Source organism: Sphaeramia orbicularis, chromosome 7 (assembly GCF_902148855.1).
Source record: "Sphaeramia orbicularis chromosome 7, fSphaOr1.1, whole genome shotgun sequence".
NCBI lineage: Eukaryota > Metazoa > Chordata > Actinopteri > Kurtiformes > Apogonidae > Sphaeramia > Sphaeramia orbicularis.
In genome coordinates, this window is record NC_043963.1 from 45,587,188 (window position 1) to 45,610,450 (window position 23,263).

A 23,263-nucleotide genomic window follows, 5' to 3' on the forward strand; every position below is an offset into this window, starting at 1 on the left:
GTAAATTTTGCTTCCCCACCCTGTAGAATAAGGATAATAAACATTATTGTTATAGATCTTTTCCAAACAATGTTACAAGATAAAATGAAACCAGATAAAACAGACTGAGGCCCAATCCCAGTTCACCCCTTCGCCCTCCTTCTTACCCCTAAACCCTTGGCCCCTGTACTTGGCACTACCCCTTGAGATGGAACTGCACGAGGTAGGGGTTGAAACATTCCCCTATGAAATGGGACAACCCTTCGAGAACTGTTATGTCATCAGTGGTCATTAACAGATGCGACAACTTTGATTCCAAAAGTATTCATCATGCCGACAGTAACTGTAACCATCTCTGTTCCATGGGCTTTGGTCGTCTTTTGCGGCTATCAACTATGAACCTCAGAAATGTGATCTGTCACACATTGAAACGGCAATAAACAGTCGATCAAATGATTAAGTTATTTACAAAGAAAATGCGCTCATTTTTGTGTTCCTTTCATCAATCTGCTGCACTTTATGGCTGTGTTTACCTCCATCTTGCCAGTGATTTGAACAGAATTATGGGAAATTTCTCCTACCCCTCCGTTCATAGTGCGGTCCTGAAATATCTCAGTTTCGAGGGCCATAACAACCCTCCGCCTCAGCCCTTCCCCTCTGTCTAATTGAGAATTTGGACAACACTACCCCTTCATGTGTACAGGCAAAACCAAGGGGTAGGGGTAAGGGAGAGGGCCAAGGGGTGAACTGGGATTCAGCCTAAGATTAGATAAGATAAAATAAGATCAGATAAGATAAGGTAGAGAAAAAAGACGGGGAGAACAAAACACAAACGAGTGAAAAATGAACTATACAGACAAAGAGAACACATTTTGTAATTACAGAAATATAGAATTGGAATTAGGGCTCAGTATTATTTATATATTTACATTGTGGTTTGCCCATGCACATGGTTTGGGGGGGGGGGCTGTGGTATCTCTCATTTCTGATTTAAAACCAATTAAGATTACAACAAAAAAAGTGAATTCTTACCCAAAGTTTCCATAAAAAGAACACTTTCAAGTTGTTTCACGTTTAAGGGAGTTTGACACCCAGTGCAGTTTAAATCATCATGTAGAGCACAGGTGTCAAACATGCGGCCCGGGGGCCAAATTCGGCACGCCAAAGGTTTTGATCTGGCCCGTGGGATGAATTTGTAAAATGCAAAAATTACACTGAAGACATTAACGATCAAAGATGTTAGAATCATTTTAGGTCAGTTCAATCTAAAGTGGATCAGACCAGTAAAATACTATCATAATAACCTATAAATAATGAAAACTGCTAATTTTCTTGTTGTTTTAGTGTAAAAAAAAGTTACATTTCAAACAAATGTTTTCAGTTACAGACTAGCCTTTTAGAAAAAATGTGAATAACCTGAAATGACTTAAGAGAAGTATGTGGAATTTAAAAAATATTCTCCCTGTTATTAAATGTTTTGTGTATTTGCAGATAAATTGTAATCTGTACGTTATGATGCACATGTATAAATGATGAACTAAGGCATAATATTGTTAACATTGCGCTTTGAATTTTCAGGTTGTTCATATTTGTTCATGTTTTGTTCAAGGACAGTTTTAACATTAAACAGATTTAAACAATTTCATTACAGAATTTTACTTTTCTCACTCAAAACTTCTTATACTATTATTTACATTATTTTACCGGTCCGGCCCACATGTTTGGCTGTATGTGGCCCCTGAACTAAAATGAGTTTGACACCCCTGATGTAGAGACTTCCACACCACAGCCGCTCTAACAGTCAGTACCTGGTTGTTCGTTGATGCCAAGTGTGCCAAAGCTTCATCAGAACATCTTAACAGCCAAACAGGGACAAACCAAGATTAAGTTCATATACACAGTCGGATACAAGGCCGTTTAGAGCGATGAAGCTAAATAGGACAGAGGTGACGGGTATGAACTTGGTGACTGTTTTCAACCAACTCAAGTGTTAATATAATCCAGCGTTGACACTGTTTAAAAGTACCTAAAGGTTTCTAAAGATAAATATGGTTTTCTTGTCATCATAAACTGGATATAGAAAGAAAAAAAATGAGTGGTTTGACAGGTGTCGCACCAGTAACTAAAGGAGTATTACTTAGTGCATGGTCATTTAGTGATTTCTCACTTTTCAGCTGCATATTGGCTTTGCATCAAAACATCACTCTTGTGTTGGTATTGAATTTGACAGCCAGAGAGAGAGAGAGAGAGAGAGAGAGAGAGAGAGAGAGAGAGAGGGGAGAGAGAGAGAAAGAGAGAGAGAGGGGTGGGGTGCTGGTGGACCATGTGCCTTTGGAACGTGAATAAGAGATGGCGAGGAATGTGCTGAACCAGGAAGAAGGCTTCGGGTGTCACCTTCCCACGGAGTTTAAGAGGAGAGAGGGGTCCGGGAGGGAGGGAGGGAGGGAGGGTGGTGGTGGGGGGGGGGGGGGGGTGGGGGGTGGGGGGGGGTTGTTGTTTGGAGGGGGATGTACACATTCATGCACGTGGGAAACAGTAGTGACATATTAAACTGTCGTCACACAAACAACCCAGTGACAGTGTTGCCAGTCACTCCTAAAGAATGTTGGCGGCAGGATTATTTTGAACTTCCCACAGGGATAGAGGGTTTTTTTCTCATTTGCCCTTTCTTTACATTTGGCAATAAACTGATCTGAGACGAGAGAAACCGGCCATTTATTCACGTGAGAAAAATATTTAGGGTAGTTTTCACTGATGTCACCTATAAATAGCTTTGTCTGTTCAATGAGTTTTTAAAATGCTTACGAAAAACATCCCCAACAATAGTTTCATGTTCCTTTTTCTGTTTCTCCATTTAAACCCCCCCACACCCAATTCTGGTTCCCCCTCCCCCTCCCCTTCTGAACTGTTTACAGTCGATTTGCATTGTGTAGCGGGGGTACTGAGTTGTTGTCGTGATGGTGGAGGGGCTTTCCCACCACCCTTTTCCCCTTCTCCTCTGACTGAATCAAAACACCTCTGTGTTGCTGCCGGTGATGTCATGGGTTAGAAACTGCTAAAAGCTGCTTCCCTGGGAAACCCCACATCAGGAAGTCCAGACAGTTTTTTTTTTTTTTTTTTTCCTTGCACATGATTGTTATAACAGAGCAGCTTGGAGGAGACTGTGAGGTTTTTGATTAGGTTCCCATACACTGCCGGCTGAGACGCCAACATGAACCCGGTGAACTCAAAGGATGGCGGTCATCTATCATTATATCTTTACGATGTTTTTTTAAGCAAATGATTTTTGTCGTCAAATATTATGTGCGTGTTGTTACCGTGAATGATTAATGTTAGCAGCATTTGTTGGTGATCCATTGTTTGTTTTGTTGTGTACACTGCATTTGCATACACAGACCTTGGAAAGAGGAAGTGCGTAAATGGAAATGTGTCTTATAATTAAACATAACATAGTTCAAACGTTCTGCAAGAAGAGACCTGGACCAAAAATCCCAAACTTTGCACCTTTTGAGTTCCGCGAATGGCTCGGAATGGATCTTTTCAGTTTATCTAAGGTCTTGCTCAGGTTTTTTTTCCCCCCTTTTTAGAGATGTCACTGGGCTTTTCACATGACTGTAAAGTAGTCAGCACAGCAAGAACCAAAGAATCTGGAAAATCTATTAGAAACATCTGTAACTTACACACTTATTTAAGTCACTTACTATTATCGAACAATGTCAAGAATGGTCGTTCATTGTGACAGTCTAGGTTAACTTTAAGTTTATTTTAACATGATTTTAGCATAGAATGGATCTTTATTGTCATTGTTACAGGAACAATGAAAATCTGTTTAGCAGATCAGTCTGTTTAGCAGCAAAAACACTTTAATTGCTAAAAAAAAAGACTGTATAAAAACATCACACAAAATACTGAGAAATATTGGCAATATACAAATACTACTAAAATACTAGTAATTACAACTAAAAGGTACAAAAACCTAACTCTATGGTACAGATAAAACATATGACAGCAGATTTTTTTGCTTGAATTAAGCAAAAAAAATCTTGATTTTAGCAAAAACAAACAAACAAACAAACAAAAAAAACCTGCCAATGGAACAAGTGAAAATTATCTTGATAAGATTTCTTGAAATAAGATTTTCCAGATCTATTGTCTAAAAATAAGTTCTTATATCTCACTGAAAAGTTACTCTTTAGGTGGTTATGTCTTATTTTAAGTGTGATGAGATATTTGGACTAGAAATGAGAAAAATACACTTGGTAAGATTTTAATTTTTGGCAGTGTTGCCTCTATATATGTGCCAAGTTTGAAGTAAATTGAAACAAAATTGATGTTTTTACAGACATTTGAAATTTCGCCCATTATAAGTAAATGGTACAAGAAATAATATTTGGAAAATTCATAAAAAATTTGAACTTTGACCCACTTTTCCCAAAATTTAACCACATCTATTCTGGGTCACTGGCAATTTATGAACCAAATTTGATATGAATTCAACCAATAGTTTTGCTGTTAACAAACAAAGAAACAAACAGAACCAAAAACAATACCCCTTGCCTCCTCTTTGGGGGGTGGGGTAAAAAAAAAAAAAAAAAAAAAATAATAATAATAATAACAATAATACCTTAAACAAATGAACTGAATGGAACAGAGAAGTAAGGATTTGATATCTTCTACACATAAATCAGTGTATATGCTGTTGTCATGGACGTAGATATTAGCTTAGAAATTGCATTAGTCAATAAACAACAGGCTATCAGCACAGAACAGACTGTAAACTTCACATATGCATATCACACACATGTACAGCTGTAAAATGTAGCATAACACCAGTGGAGCAGTGACGTCAATCCAAATCCATCACATGATCACACATTAAACCGTCATTACTGCACCATGGTGTGACTCATATGTCATATTTTCTCATATAAGTCATATTTTTGGCTAATTGTGATATTTGTGTAATTTTTCTCTCCTAACAATGCTGTTTTATTTTTCATCATTGGTTATGACCTTAAAAAACTTTGACTTGAGTCTGACAATACACCCCTTGACTCAAGGGTCTCAAACTCATTTTCTTCCGGGGGCCCAGTTTAATCTCCAGTGGGCTGGACCAGTAAAATAATAACATAATAACCTATGAATAATGACAACTCCAAATTTTTGTCTTTGTTTTAGTGCAAAAAAACGGCATTAAATTATGAAAATATTTACTTTTATAAACTATTCAAACAAAAAAGATGTGAATAACCTGAAAAAAACTGAAATTTCTTATGAAAAATAAGTGCAATTTTAATAATATTCTGCCTCAGCTTATCATTTCTACATGTGCATTATGGATCAGCTCTACAAAGACACTAAACACTTTGTAAAAGGCAGAATATTGTTAAAATTGTGCTTAATTTTCTTTAGACATTTCAGGTTGTTTATATTTGTTTAGGTTATTCATATTTTATTTTTACAGGATAGTTTGTAAATGTAAATATTTTCATAATTTAATGTTATTTTTTTGCAGTAAAACAAGGACAAAAATTTGAAGTTGTCATTATTTATAGGCATAATATAATGTTTATTTCCACATCAAACTGAGATGAAAATATGGAGTCATTATTTTTTGTAGGTTATTTTATGTATTTATTTATTCATTCATTCATTTAACTGTAGATCATATTGGCTTGTATGTGGAACCTGAACTAAAATGAGTTTGACAACCTTGACTGTGGAATTTTGGCACTTTGCAAATTCATGTTTGAGACCCCTGATTTATACCTATGCATTACAGATCACATCTACAAAGGCACAAAATATTTAGTAACAGGCAGAATATGTTAAAATTGCGCTTAATTTTCTTCTGACATTTCAGGTTGTTTGTATTTGTTCAAGTTATTCACATTTAAAGGATAGTTTGTTAATGTAAACATTTTCATAATTAAATTTTTTTTGCACTAAATCAAAGAGAAAAAATTGGTGTTGTCATCATTTATAGGTTATTATGATATTATTTTTGAGTTTGATGCCCTAACTTGCACTGTGCAATTTCATCCCGGGGCCGGAATGGACCCTTTGGCGGGCCAGTTTTGGCCCCCGGGCCGCATGTTTGACACCTGTGCCTTAACTGATCCTGTTTTAAATACTTTACTCAGAATATGCGGTGGTATGGGTACTTTCTTATACAGCCTGAATACCTCCACTTTCACATGTATCAGCACTTTATTTGTAATTCAGCCTCATGGTGACCACCCTCTTTTACTTTCGCACTGACCCAGCCCTTGCTAATTAAACTGTAAGTACACTCTAACGAACTGCCTCATGCATACACTGAAGGAATGTGTTTGGGGAACCTACACTTTCATTGTCTGACGTCTGATGAGCGCATTAACCTTTGAATAGCCGCAACACAAAACATCATTCTGCTGCTAACGGGGTGGCCTCAGCTTTCTTTTTTCTGTTGTCCCTCCACACGTGTGGTCACCACATGCTGATGAGGGGCCTCTCCACATGGATAGTCCACTGTGTGTGTGTGTGTGTGTGTGTGTGTGTGTGTGTGTGTGTGTTGGAGCCGTGGAGGAGGAAGCAAGAGGAGCCATGTGCAGCCACGCTGTCTCCTGAGGGAAGGGAGGGAATGCACAGGGAAAATGCCTTTGTACCTCCACCTCCCATTCCTCTGCACACTTTCTCTTCTCTTCTCTTCTCTTCTCTTCTCTTCTCTTCTCTTCTCTTCTCTTCTCTTCTCTTCTCTTCTCTTCTCTTCTCTTCTCTTCTCTTCTCTTCTCTTCTCTTCCATTTTATTTCTCCTCTCCTCTCCTCTCCTCTCCTCTCCTCTCCTCTCCTCTCCTCTCCTCTCCTCTCCTCTCCTCCCTCCTCCTCTCCTCTCCTCTCCCCCCCCCCCCCCCTCTCCTCTCCTCTCCTCCCCTCTCTCCCCCCCTCCCTCCCCTCCCCTTTATTATCTGCAGAGTCATCACATCCTGTCTCTATCTTCACAGGATGACACATACTCTACATTCTTCACATTTGATGTTTTTTCCGCTGTGATAAAAATGAATGAATGAAACTACCATCCATGGATATAATCTAAATAACATGTTCTGAATCATGATAATTAGTTCCGGACTCGAAGGACACACTGTGCTGTTGTGTTTATACAGTCATTTCTGGGTTTCCTTTCTCTTCTTTTTCAATTTTATGGCAATTTCCATTTTTTTTTAAATTTATCATTTAACTCATAAAGACCCAGTGCTACTTTTGAGGCAGGTCCCAAACAAATAACCTATTTATTTATTTATTTTAAGTGATTATATTTATTTATTATAATATTATCCTCTATGTTTTGCATTTTTCAGTGAAAATATGAAACAAAGTGAAAACGAAAATACAAATGCGCCTATCCACTGTCATCGATTCGATTCAATGGGTTTTACTGGTGAATCAATGTTGTAGAAAATGACAGTGTTTCCATGTTCACTACGGAGCCTCTGAACGTCCAAATGGGTCATAGTTCATATCTGATGACCATGAAAAGATGACAAACTGTGTTTTCTCTGAATTTCTTCAACATATTGATGGTTTTCGAAGTTTTTAAACATTTTAGATCAGTAGATAGTTTTGGTTGCTGGAAGCTTTTTGGGTTTTTGAGGGTTAATAAATAAGCAAAAGACCAAGTGAAGAGAAAAAAAGACTAACAGCACTGATACAATACGATACAAAATGGGTAGAAAACTATTTCTGGATGTTTTTCCATTAGTTTCAGATTGAATGTTCTCTGTTGTGGTGATTGTTTTTCTTTTACTGTCAGCTTCACTCTCAGCCACAAACCAACCTCTTCATATCTCCATGACCTCGGGGGTCAGGGCTGTGCAAGCTAATGATAGACGAAGCACATGGTGAAGCACAGTTTACCAGTGCAATTCAACCAGTGTACAGTAAGGCCACCATATTTTGATTTTGGTAACACTTTATAGTTAAGCATTAACAAATACTGAATTCATTATTTATAAAGCATATTTCTGACATAAATACTTATTAGTATATGGTTTATAAGCACAGTTATAAATGTTCTCTAGTCATTCATAATCATAATCATTCATCATTCAATCATGCAGTTTGTTTTAATAATCCCATGTGCTGTGTCTTTCCTTTGTTAGAATAACTGAAACTTTTGTGAGTCTTTAGGCATTGCCAACCTTTAAATCTCATTTGTAAATATTTTATATGGCATAGATAGTGCACACTTTAGATGAGCTCACACCATATACTTTATTAATGAGTAGTAAGTGCTTTATAACTACCTGAAATAATGAATTCCTGTATTAATAACTGTTTATAGGACATGTATTGGAAAATAAATGTATGAGTTCGTATAAAATACCCACCAACATAGTGACTAATTATTAGTATATGTCTGAATACTGTGTGTGCAAGCATAAATGTGTGTCATAACTGGTTTGTAAGCGATGCAATACAAATTTTTAAATGCTGAATCCATAATTTAGTAATAAGTAATAAGTATGAAAATACAATCATTAAGCACATTGGAGATGAGCTTATTAATGATGAGTAAAACCATTATAACTTTGCTTATAAACCGTATACTAATGAGCATTCATGTCAGAAATATGCTTTATATATGATGAATTCAGTATTTATTAATGCTTAACTAATGCTTCATAGTGTGTACTTATTATAAAGTGTTACCTTAATTTCCAAAAACGAAGACACTTGGCTCCACCTTGAGATACTTGATCATAAGCTAATAGAATAGAATAGAATAGAATAAATGTATTTGTCATATGCAAAGAACCAAACAGTTATATTGTACAATGAAATTCTTACTTTGCAGGTACCCCTTGGCCAAGCTATGTAAGTACTGTAGTATTCTGTGCAAAGCGCCTATAACCCCAGAGAAAGTATTCCAGTGAAACAGTCTGGTTGGAATTCTTTTATTACTCTAGGTTTATAAGTGTCATAAAAGCTGCCGTGAGTATGTACTTGTGTCCTTTTATTCAGGACTACTTCTACTTTCAAGATCTGGCAAGATCAGGTTTTGCTTTTCTGTGTGTTTTCGGTGGAATAATAGACAAAAACAAACAAAAAAAAAGAATACAATTTTTATAGGTTTTTACTGAAGGCAACTTATCATTTATACATGTGCATTAGGGATCAGATCTACAAAGGCACAAAACATTTAGTAACAGACAAAATATTGTTAAAATTGCACTTTACTTTCTTTAGACATTTCAGGTTGTTCACATTTAATTGTTAAAGGACAGTTTGTTAATGTAAATATTTCATAATGTAATAGTTTTTTGCATTACAGTATTTAAAGGCATCTTATTTATGTATGTGTGTGTATGTATTTATTTATGTATGTATGTATGTATGTTCACATTAAACCAAGAAGAAAATTTGGACTCATTATTTATACGTTAACATTATACTATTGTTTTACTTGAGATCACAACAGGTCTGAATGTGGCCCCTGAACTAAAACAAGTTTGACACTTCGACTTTTAATAACTTCAGTACAATTTTATCACCTTGCAGATTAGAACCCTTCATGTGCCAGTTTTGTCCTGCAGGCCACATGTTTGACACCCCTGCTACAGCAGGTCTGTGGACAGGTCTGTCCGTCCCCACATCCACAGGCTGGTGTGGATCAGCGTCTTTCACTGCTGTAACGTCCCTTATATCATTGGAAAGTGCAAAGTATTTGAAACTTGTGCCTATATGTATGTATTTAACCCTTTGATGCATGAATTATGAGAATCTTAGTCAAGATTTTTGAGCGTTTTTATTCCTCTTTAGGCATGAAAAAAAAACAACGTGATTGAAATATTTTAAATTAACCCTTTTTTTAAGGAGTTTCAAGAATGTCCATTTAGCTAGATACCACGAGTTTAATTTTTGAAGCAAAGAAACATGTATTTAAAACGCAATAACAGAAAGTGATATACTGTGTGAAAACTATGAAATAATTTTTTTTTTTTTTTTTTTTAATGCAGCTAATCGGATGTTTTCTCACATTTTATCATACTCTAATACTAGTTATGACTAATGTGATGGAGATAATTAAAAAAAAAAAAAAAAAAAAAAAACTAAACAAAAAACTTTGTTTAAGAAAACTGTTAATCACAGTCTAATAACAATTAACTTTACGCTAATAATTTAGTTTTATTAGTCCCCCCCCATACACCCTTAACGGTGGCCCAGCTGATATGGAACTAAAACAACAAAAACCCATGAACATAAAAGAGAACAGCTGTAGAATAACTGTCCACTGTAGTGACCACTATGCATGAAAGGGTTAGAGTTTTTCCTGTGAAAAACTATGAAAACCGGACATTTTCACTAATTTATAAAAACTGCCCAGATGCTCTGGACAGGAGAAGAGAACATGTCCAGGCAAAAAGGACATTTGATCACCCTGGTGTACAGCAAGTGGCTGAGTGGATGAATGATAGCAGTGGGTGTCACAGAACAGGCACTGACTCTGAATACAGTCTATACTATTTAATAATATGAAATGGAACTGTAGCTTATCTCAGTAAAATTTAAGAGGATTTATTGCACCTTATATGCAGAGGTAGGAAGCAACTATACAATATCTGAAGTATACATAACGAGCAGAGGCGATTTCTCATAGACCACAAGGGAAGCTCGGCTTCCCCTAAAATAACAAAAATTAAATGGTTAAATATGTTCGGTTGTGTTGACATTTTATTGACTACAAATGTGTTAGAACACGTTCATCTCACAGACGAGTTTGTTCAGAATCAGCTTTATCACAAATCAACAGACTCGATGTTGTTCACTTCTCTTACATTCCTGTTGCGCTGTTTTCTCATTCGATCTCTGCTCAGTGCATTTGTCCGTAGACGCTCAGCGTCCATGCACTTCAATGGGACGGAGTGGAACAGTTTTTTTCATTACCTCAAAACTAGACAGTAATTGGATAAATGCCACGATGTTGTCCCGCCCCCGGACGCTGGGCATTTCTGAGGGTAAATGGAGCTGTGGGCGGAGCTCGGCTGGGCTGGACGCTGAGCTTCCACGTGCTGATTGGAGGATCAGTCGAAAGGCTGAATCCCGTTTGATTGGCAGCTAGTTTGAGATCTACTCCTTCACTGACACAGTTCAGTTTAATACCGTCGTGCATTCTGCTGTGAAATGGAGAGAGAAACCACTACGAAATTACTTGTTCATTTCTTGCACTGTAAATAAAACACACTCATTGTACTTCCTTGTTTCAATTTAACATAATTTCAGTGTTTTCTTGTTTAGTTGGTACGATAAGGTCACTGACCATTTTCTTGAAAAGGAACGGAGGGCTGAACTTATGTTTAAATAACTTGACTTTTTTTTTTGTAAGCTGACAATGAGCTTCTCTCTGAAAGACGAGCAGCCGCCACTGGTAACAAGATGAAAAATGTCATAAAAACCAAACAAAAACAATGTAAAAGGCAAAGCTAGATGAAAATAATGGAAAAGACAAAAACAAGATGGAAACTATGTAAAAGCCTTAATGAGAATTAAATCAAAATTACATCAAGGATGAAATAAGAATGAGGAGGCAGAGGACGTAATAAGTGACATATAACAAGATGAAAATGATGTAAAACATGAAAATGAGACAAAAACCCAAGAGGAACACATTGTTGAAAAAAGACAAAATGAGACAAAAAATGTAACAAGACAAAAATGTGTACATTGAATCAGTACTTCCTTTTTTTGTGTGTCTTTTTTCACACAGTTACCTGTCCTTCTTCTTCTGTGTGACAGGTGAGCTTAACTATTTCTTGTAAACCATTTGTTGCTTTATGAGGTGGATTTTGTTTTACGTAAAAGCTGCTGTTTACTTTGCTCCTCTCCCATAGATGACTGCACTTGAGAATGTGGACAAGTCAAACACAACCTGCAGGTCTTCACACACAGCCCTGAGCGGCCGAAAAAGTCTTATCAACACACACACGCACACACCCTCACACACACACACTACACACACACACGCACACGGATGTGTAACTTTCCCTTCGTGCCACTCACACGCCATACTGGCCACTTCTACAAGGGGAACCTGCTCTAAACACAGGCGGAGAACGTGGGAGAACGTGGGATGGAGTCCCAGCCTTTGTTTACATTCTGTGGTCCTGACGTCAGTGTGGAGTGGAAGGCTGGGCTGGATCAACAGTGGCCATACGGAAGAGCCCTGTTTACTTACCTGGGAGAATTACTGGATGATTCTACTACATCTTTAGCAAACAAGAGAGCAGGGAAATATAAACACAAGGGTTACAGGATGGAAGGAGACAAATGGAGAAATGACCAAAAACAGTAGTTTGTTTTTTAGTTTCAAGGGGAGAAATACAGCAAGACAAAAATGGAGGAGAAAGCAGAGCAGCTGTGCAGAAGAGGCAGATAAAGCCTGCCTGTACAAACCCATACAGTATGGGTGTGCTAAACAAATATAGGCCATCAGTGCAGAACAGCGCGCTGGAAGTCCTGTCAGTCCAAGTAAAGCTCGTAACCTGAGACGGCGGCGGACGTCAGCGGCTGACACTGGAGATTTCCATTTTGAAAACTTCACGCTCGCTTCCTTCACCCTTCACTCCTTTAGATCTCGCTTCTTCTAGCCCGATTTGTCAACTCTATATCTCATGCATGTTCTTACGTGAAAAATATATATATAACAATCTGTCAAGTCTGCCCGCAGTATTGCCCTCATCTTCATCCGTCATGTCTCCTAGATCATTTATTTGAATTTGGACATATGAGCCTTTCCACTTTGGCCTTGTCTCTTCTAAAGCCCCTGCAGCATCACCAACCCCATCAGTATTCATGACAAATGTGACATTTATGATTCTGCTCAGAGGTATTGTCCCCAGGCCACGGCGGCGAGGCTGGTTCTCATGACAAGAGCCTCTTCTTATGCAAGATCTGCTGGCAGCTGGAGGCCGTCCCACATGACATCGGTTTACCTTTAACTTTTACTACAGGTGAGCTGTCAAGGAATGAACAGCCTTCAGCCGCACCCAGACGCTTCCCTCCTCACATTCTACACATTTCACTGAGGGCTTTAGACTTTATACATACAAGCACCGTGAGTAGTTCAACAAGGAATCCTGTACGGGCAGGTGGGAACGGTTCCATGGGTTTGAACTGTAGAAACTCACAGGCTGGGATAGTTTTTTTTCTGGCTCAGTCGACCTGCTTAGACAACTTCAGGTCCTAGAGCGAATCATCTGTCGGGTTATGCAACCTCTGTCAGGTGAAGGAATGAAATCTCTCTGACAGTTTGTCTGCAAACTCATGATCATGGTGCAGATATCATAAATAATGTCAAGATGAAAAAGTATCTATAGCATAATACTGGAAGGTCTCAGGGCGTGTGTGTGTGTGTGTGTGTGTGTGTGTGTGTGTGTGTGTCAGCATGATTCTGACAAATTGAGCAATTTTTAACTGGCCAATTTGGTACCTACAGTTGAAGAACAGTCCCATCTCCACATTAAATATCTCAGCAAGTTGACAGGACCAATATTTTTGGAGATATTAGTTATTTTGGAATACTATAGCCTTACATGGAAGCGCAGTACCACACAGTATGACAGGAAATGAAGTTCAAAACAGGAATGATGCATTTAACAGCTATAGTCCTGAAATATCGTATCGGGGCCGCTTCTGGGGGAGGGGCAAGAGGGTCAATGCCTCCTTAAACAAATGTCCTGCTCCCTCAAATAAAAGTTTGCGAAGTTTCAGGAAGTAGGGAAAAGGTAAATGAGCTTCACAAAAGTGGGAGACATAGAGGAATTATTTATTTATTTATTTGCACATAATAAAAAACAGCAATGGAAAAAAACAACATTCAACAAGTAACAAAATTGTGCAGGAGATGTTAGATGCCAAAAAAAGAAGGCTTATATGAATACCTCCCCAAAATGAACAATACACAAAAAAGATTTGAAAAATACAATATAACTGAAATAATAAACTAAAATAAAAACAATAAAAATGTAATCCACATTACAATCATCAAATACAAATCAAGTGATATACAGCCTTACATTTTTCATGAATTAAAGTCCTTTTCAGATGCTTTTTAAACAGTGATAAAGTAGATGTTGATTGAAGTTCAAGTCTTTGATTATTCTACAGATTTAACTAGATTTAATTAGTAACGTGTGTTAAGTTTCACTTTCACTTTGCAATGGGAAAGAGGAGACATACGGTCAAATGGTCTGCATGTACTCATTGTGAGGTACGCCTGGCAAGGGGGCGGGGGGGGGGGGGGGTTACAAATCAACCCCACCCCCACCTCATTCGTGCACTCGGTGGCTCATAATTTCATTCTGCAGGTGGGCCAGCATATGAATATATTAATTGTCATTCACATTTTAAAGAATTATTAAACAATTTTTATGTCACTACTTATAAAATATCGACTAACATCTGTTACGAAAAGTCCGCTCTCCCCAGCATAAAAACTATCGTATTTTCAACCCGTGGTTCCCCATGGGTCACATACTAGTTGAAACATAAATATATAACATTATATAATATAATGACGTCAGTGGTGTGTTTTGACAGGCATATATGAAGTGAGGGATGAGGGACTTCAGTTGGTCAAGTAGATTCAGGAATGTTATGTGTCTATAAAAGAATGACACAACTTGTTTTTAGAGATATAACAGATAATTAATGGACTCTAAAGGGGTTATGTTTTGCTAAACCCACTTTTATTAGTCTTTGGTTCATTTATTTGTGTGTTTGGACTCTAATAGTTCAAAAGGTTTGAATTTGAACCATCCAGGTGCTTCAAAGCTATCTTTATATTCATTTTGGCAAAAATCAAGTGGATTTCTACAACCCGTTTTAATTCCTGCTTAATTTGTTACGTCTATAACTAGTTACATTATGACATTTGCACATATAGGGGCAAGACTTCTGATGAACATTTCTCTGAGTATGACACAGTTGTTTGTCAGCAGCAGCGGTTGTAGTAAAAACTGAAAATATGTCCAAACTTTGAGCTGATTACCTAAAATGTTCAGTTGTTGGTTGTACAGGGTGACACAAAAAAACGGGAACTTTTTAACAATCCAATAAAACCAAGAGTGATGGAAGAAAAATATTTTATTCATAGTAATTGAAACCTTAAAACATGCCATTTAAGAAACAGTGATGGAATTTTCATTTTTAAAAATGACTTCCTGTAGATGGCGTCCTCCTGTACGAATGCATTCTTGAAATCTGCTGTTGAGATTCCTCATTGACCGCTGCAACATCTCAGCTGGGATACTGTGAATTTCATCCTGAATTCTCTGTTTTAACTCATCCAGAGTTCTTGGTCGAGTTGTGTACACTTTACTCTTGAGATAGCCCCACAAGAAAAAATCACAACGGACAAATCTGGCGATCTAGGGGGCCAGGGACGTTACTGAATCTTGAGATCACACGGTTACCGAACAATTCTCGCACAGCCGCCAATGGTTACTATGACCCAAAAAAACGGGAATTTTTGAAGTGCGAATTGGCAGACATGAGCAAGTGGCAGCACTGCGAGACAGTGACCTTGAGCAAGTAAACACACCCCCATTTTAGTAACCAATGGCGGCTGTGCGAGAATTGTTCGGTAACTGTGTGATCTCAAGATTCAGTAACGTTCCCTGGCCCCCTAGATCGCCAGATTTGTCCGTTTGTGATTTTTCTTGTGGGCTATATCAAGAGTAAAGTGTACACGACTCGACCAAGAACTCTGGATGAGTTTAAACAGAGAATTCAGGATGAAATTCACAGTATCCCAGCTGAGATGTTGCAAGCGGTCAATGAGGAATCTCAACAGCAGATTTCAAGAATGCATTCGTACAGGAGGACGCCATCTACAAGAAGTAGTTTTTAAAAAAATGAAAATTCCATCATTGTTCTTAAATGGCATGGTTAAGGTTTCAGTTACTATGAATAAAATATTTTCCTTCCATCACTCTTGGTTTTATTGGATGTTAAAAAGTTCCCGTTTTTTTGTGTCACCCTGTATAACAAACTCAAGTGGCTGAATGGGACAGAGCAGCACAGAGGGGGTGGGGTGTGAACTGGTTCATTTGCATTTAAAGCGCCAGCGCTCAAACGACCTTTCTCAAGTCATTATTTAGAAATATTGTTGAAGATGGACCTTTGGAGTTGAATTAATGAATTCAGACCCAAGCAGAGCATTTACAGTTTATGTAGACCACAGGGAAATGTTTTAAAATGCAGAATTCCATTTTTAAAAAGCAAAATATCACTCCTTTAACCCCCCCTAATAATTAGAGACAAAGTTTATCACCTTCCTGCTTTAATCTTTGTGTTAAACCAACCCCCTCCAAACATTTTGAACAGTTTTTTGCAGAGCTGATGTGACCTCACTGTATTATCACGAACTGAATATTTACACAAAATATCCCACTTCTTTAAAGGAAAAGAAGCACAACTCCTTTATCCTTATCCTCTTTTATCCTTTGTATTACCAGAACAAGCAGCCCTTGTCCTCACATAACTGGTCCAGCTGCAGGTTTTTCTCTGCAAGTGTCCATGTTACACTCTACACTGTTCAGAACACTGCCTTCATATTCAGGTGCAAGATGTCTCATCGTGAAAACTGAGCAGCGGTGTATAGTTGGTAATAGCAGGTGTTAAACAAGGAGTTTATTGTTGTGTACAAAAATGAAGCACAGTACAGTCGCCTCAACCTTCACAGATGAACAACACGTTCTACAAAATAACCTAAACAGTGCATTGTGAAGAGATTGCTACAGGAATATTGTGTTGTGTTGTCCCAGATTATTTTAGTCTTTGCATTATATGACATAGGAGTCATCACCCATTACTCCTCAGCCTTGATGAAGAGACCCCTGCTGTTTACTTGACCCGTTACTCTGTGTTCTTGACAACAGGGGGAACCTTCATATACAGTTTTATATTGTGTAGTACAGGGTGTCCATCTCCCACGATGAGAAAATAACTAATAACAAACAGACACATAGTTGGATAAGGAGTAAAGATCATTATCCCTGTAAATGGGCACGTGTTCTGGACAGGCATTTAGGAATGTTACATTCACTGGATAAAATAATTAAAAATTACTGTGTTAAAATAAGCTTAAATAGGTCATATTTTCCACGTTCAGGATGTGTGGGGTAGACAACAATGATTCTCCTCAAGTTTAGCTGATCCTGTATTTCTGGTGTAAAGGTATAAAAGTAATTTAAGGCTTTTTAGATAATGTATTAAAAGAAAAAGAATGTGATACTGAGAGGTGTTCTATGAGGTCACATGTTTAGTCAAACTGAATGTACAGTTGAAGTCAAATATAATATACTAATAATAATGGATTGGATTTATATAGCGCTTTTCTAGACAACCCAAAGCGCTTTACATTATGGATCCTTTATTCATTCGCATCTCACATTCACACTCCGGTGGTGGTAAACTACACCTGCAGCCACAGCTGCCCTGGGGCAGGCTGACAGAAGCGTGGCTGACAATTCACGCCTACGGCCCCTCCATTCATACGCATTCATACACCAGTGTGAGTGGCACTGGAGGCAAGGAGGGTGAAGTGTCTTGCCCAAGGACACAAGGGACTGACTAGGATGGAGTGGGATTCGAACCGCCAACCCTTCGGTTATTGGATGACCCGCTCTACCACCTGAGCCACGGCCGCAATATGAATGTTGACAGTAGTGAAAACACCATAAATACATTATAAGAATTTGGTCAGGTTAATTTTGCTTTCACATTCAGATTTCATGCATCCTACATCCAGGGTGCCATTTGTTGGGGGTGGTGGGGGGGATCAACACCCACCTCTGGTTTTTACATCCCTACTTCTGCTGAATGAATTTCATCCTCGGGGGGGGCAACCCCACCTATGATTAAAAATCAGCTGAAATAACAGGTAGGTTGTGCCTGAGTTTTCTTACACCTATAGCCTACATTGCTGGCACTAAAGGCCCCCACAGAGTCGGGTATACTTGACTCCGTGGACGTCCATGTGTACTCAAGGCGGACCCAAAGCAGACGTCCGCCAGACATATTTGCGCAAAGCTCAGTTTTTACGACCACATGGACTCTGCGTATGTGTACTCGGTGTCACACAATGTAGAATGATGTAAATGTGGGATATTGTCACGAGAGGTGTAGGAAACTGGTATGTTGGTCTATGACACCTCACACGTCTGTGGAGTCTGCGTGACTCACAGTACGTGCACAGTGCGTCCCACTCTGTGGGAGCCTCAACTTTCACCTGAACTGAACTGTGGGCAGTCTCAGAATTCACAAACGTCCCCATGCACATAACTACACTATATACCTTACCTATTTCTTTCTGTATTTCATTATTTTTTATTTATTTGTTGTCATGTTATTTGTTTGTTGTGGGACACAGTGGTGCAGTGGTTAGCACTCGTGCCTCACAGCAAGAAGGTCCGGGTTCGATTCCAACACCAGTCGATGGGGGGTGGGACCTTTCTGTGTGGAGTTTGCATGTTCTCCCCGTGTCTGTGTGGGTTTCTCCGGGTACTCCGGCTTCCTCCCACCATCCAAAGACATGCACTGATAGGTTAATTGGTTAATGTAAATTGCCCATAGGTGTGAATGTGACAGTGATTGTTTGTCTCTATATGTTCAGCCCTGCGATGAACTGGCGACTTGTCCAGGGTGAACCCCGTCTTCGCCCGTAAGTAGATGGGATAGGCTCCAAGCGACTCCCGTGACCCTAGTGAGGATAAAGCGGGTTCAGAAAATGAATGAATATTTATTTGTATCAGACATGTAAATAGTTACAGTCCATAGAGTATGGATATCAGTATCTCTCTCTCTGTGTCTGAAAGTGACATTTTTTGACCCACCACAACTCAACCCGCTGCTAACCCGCTAACCCGCTGATCACTAGTACAGATGTATGTCTGCAGGTGCCGATATGCATGTTCAACTGCATCTTAATCAAGTGGATTTTATGTTAGTGTTTTACAGTCTGATTGAGTTGCTTGCTCACCATAAATCCTGTCCCATGTTGGTGTGATTCGCCCTTATTCATAGTCCTGAAACTCAGTTAGGCCACTCCCACCTCACAGGTGTGGCCATCACAGAAAATAAATGTTTCATATATTTTTAGTTTGCAATAAAGATGAATGTTCAACTGTTTGACATGTAATAGAACCTACTGTTGATTTAAAGAAGCAGTAGGCCTGTTGGTTGCTTGTTTTTTCATGATTAAAAAAAAAAACAAAAAAAAAACATCCCCTCTGTTTTTTTGACAAAACACATCCTGTCTACATCCTATTGTCATCATCTACATGTGCTGTATCTCTTTGCTCTTGACATTGATTAGTTAGTAGACCAATGCATTTCGGATGTCTGCATGTTGGTAAAGATGGCGTTCTTGAGGGATTTCAACCATGGGTGAGAAAAAAAAAATCTATAATTAACTTTAAGAACATTGTAATGGGGGTTTGTGACCCAGATGTGACTTATGATGTGATCTGCTGGTCACATGTCTCAACATAGAAGCTTGGAAAAGTGGTTTCTGTTTTCCAGCATTACACAACATTTGGTTAATTTTTGAAATTATGTACAATAAGTGGTGTAATAATCTTCTGTTCTGCAATAATAATGCCATTTTTATTTAATACTTGTCAAATATTAATGCACTATTTTTATATAGACTTGGTTCATAGGTTACATACTGTTACATGGGTGTACATACTGTTTTCATAGGCTGTACGTACTGTTAATACTGTTAGTGTAGTTTATAGATATACATACGGTCACATACTGTTCATACTGTAAATTTGCATCTATTCATATTTTGTACATTTTTATTTCTATTTTTTATTCCACTAAGCTTTATTCTTGTTACTTTGTAAAACTGTTAAATTTTATATTCTATTTTCTTATCATATTTTATTTTTTGTAATTTTACATTCACTCTATTCTTATTTTCTGTAGTACTGGTGTTTTGTTAATATTGTACTGATTACATTGTATGCACAATGACAGTAAAGTCTATTCTATTCTATTCTATTCTATTCTATTCTATTCTATTCTATTCTATTCTATTTAAATTTTGTTCATATTAGTATTTTAATTTGGACATAGAGGCGAGAGCTGCTGAGTAAAGGTGTAATTTTAAAATCTGGTGTTTTTTCCCTCCTAATTTCACCTTTGATAGCTTTAAATAGTCTCATTAGTCCTTCCATCCATTTTCCTCCATCTTTCAATTGTTAGCAATGATAACCTGGCAGAACTTCCTGCAGTTGGTCAGGGGAGATTTGATATCTGCAAATCTGGTTTGGATCAAAATGAGAAGCCTAAAAGTTTAAACCAAACAAGGGAGATGTGAAAATGGCCTTAAACTGGCGAATATGGCTGAAGTCATGGAAAACGGTGATTGGTTTTCATACTGAAAGTTCCAAGCAGCTAACATGGCTAATGTTTGTACCCTGTGTGAAAAGTGTAAGCTAAAAGCAAACATGTTAACAGCTGGATTTTAATCATTTATTATTCATCTTGCAATTTGTGGTCAGATATTAAAAAAATGATATGAAGACCCTTCCAAAAAGTCTGGAAATCTGAGAAGAGTGGATTTAAAAAAACAAAAAAAGTGGCAGCTCCTAATGTGCTAATGCTAATGCTAGGTATTGTGTGTGTATTAGGATGGGTAAAATGAAGAGACTATGTGTTTTCCTACACTTTGGAAGGATCTTGGCTCATATCAGTGTTTGACACAGTCCACACACTGAAGGTACAGAGAATGGAACATACTGTATGTTAGCATTAGAAAAGAGGCTTCTGACTTGATGTAATACTCACTAAAGAACAAGTGCACAACATGCTTTTAGTCAGAGTGAATAACTTTTTTGAATGAACGTTTTCTTTTGTTTTTGGAGAACAAGCCATACCACGTGCTGCCCAGATGTTAACCCTATAACGCCAAATGTCATATTTGGTACATGAATCTTGAAGCCCTTTACATGATCAGTGTGATTTCTTTTCTCTTGAAAAACCTGATGTATACAATTAGATACATGCAAGACACAGATAATCCACCAGGGGGGAGGAATTCGTTCACCAGAGGCCTTTCCAGTGACACTTCAAGACTGTCATTAATGAGGAAGGAGGAAGAACTTTGACAATTTTGCAAAGGAATTAACAATTTGTTTGACATGTTTGTGTTATATTATGTTTTTGTTAGTTCAAAAATAATAACGTTTGAGCATTGAGACCCGATGTATCAAATATGATACAAAATTGAAACTCAAACATGGAAATTGATTTTTTAAATTTTCTTTGGATTGTTCAGAAGGACCAATAAAGGCTTCAATTTCAAAGAACTGGAATTTTCTGTCAATTAATTCATGGTTCAGGCTTTACAGGGTTAAGAACGTTAAAGGAGGATATTTTGCTTTTTTAAATGGAATTCTGCATTTTAAAACATTCCCTGTGGTCTACATAAACTGTAAATGCTCTGCTTGAGTCTGAATTCTTCATTAATTCAACTCCACAGGTCCATCTTCAACCGTATTTCTGAGTAATGACACCAGAAAGGTCATTTTGAGCGCTGGCCCTTTAAATGCACATGAGCCACTTCAGGCCCCACCCCCTCCACGTTGTTCGCTGTGCTGCTCTGTCCTGTTCAACCCACAAGTGAACATTTTAGGTAATCGGCTTGAAGATTGGACATATTTTCAGTATGGGCTACAACTGCTGCTGCTGACAAACAATTATGTCGTACTCGAAGAAATGTTCATCGGAAATCTTGACCTTATATGTGCAAATGTCGTGACGTAACTAGTTATAGACGTAACAAATTAAGCAGGAATTCAAACGGGTTGTTGAAATCCACTTGATTTTTGCCAAAATGAATATAAAGATAGCTTTCAGCACCTGTAGGGTTCAAATTCAAACTTTATGAACTATTAGAGTCTAAAAACACAAATAAATGAACCAAAGACTAATAAAAGTGGGTTTAGCAAAATATGACCCCTTTAAGGGCACATTGTAAATACATCAAGTTTAATCTTAATGATAGGAGCTATGAAGCCATCCGTTTTCAATAGATATACTACTATCGTGACTGTAATTCGTTTTATCTAGTTTCCGAGTTAATCAACAGCTCACAGTCACAACCTGCAGGGTCACGTTATCAGGTTATATTAATGTCAGCATTTTTTAACCATATTCATCACTTTTTTTTACTTGTTCTTTATTATTTCTTGATTGAGAAACAGATACAACGTTTTAAAGATCTTTCCCAGAGCTATGTCTAAGTCAATCTTGTCAACTTAAAATAACACTCATCACATCCGCTGGAATTTCTGCTTTGTAGAAACTGGGTTTTCACATGTGCAGCTCTGAGAAGGAACTGTATACTGACATAAGGCACACTGTTGTGAAGTGGCCAGAGGGTTTTTTTCTGAGGGACAGTCTTTAGCAGTATCTGCACATCTACTGTTTAAGAAGATAAGATTAACCTTGAGGAAAATGATGTATAGCAAGAAAGTCAAAAGGGAAAGTCTCTGTAGTAAGAGTCCTGTGGGGTGTTTAGGAATACCATTATGGGCAGTTACATAATCCATAATACAGGTATGGTCACTGATCTGTATTTCACAATGTCAGCAGCATAGATGAATGTCTCTGTACAGGACAGTTCAGGAATGCGTGCTTCCCTTGGTTGCCTTTAACCTTTGAACCAAGGTTCTAATAGTTTTGAATTTTTCATTATAGTTTAGTTTTATTTAGGTTCTGCCTTTTTTTCTCTAATTCAGTTAGTTTTAATTTGTTTTAAAGCAGGTTTGCTAGTTTTTATTAGTTTTCGTTATTTTCTAAATGCTTAGTTTTAGTATTAATTTAAGTTTTGCGTATCTCTCTTCTTCTCTGTCGTATCCAAATAAATCCCAGACAGGACTCTGCTGCTTTCTCCCAATTTTAGTCTCCTTGTTTCCAGGTAGAGTGGGGACCAGAAGATGATTGTAAACAACAAGTGACGGACCATTAAATATCATATGGTGCCGCTAGCTAAAATTGCTTGAGGGAAATAAATCGATTTCGTATCAATCCACATTGACAAAGACGAAAACGAAGGAATTTTATCCATATTTTTATACGTTCTAGTTAGTTTTGTAAGCACACAATACAGTTACAGTTAGTTACCGTTTTTTTCTTTTAATTATAATTTTTTATTTATTCAGTTAACGAAAATGTTTTTACAATTCTAGTTTTCGTCATTTCGTCAGTTTTCGTTAACGATAATAACCTT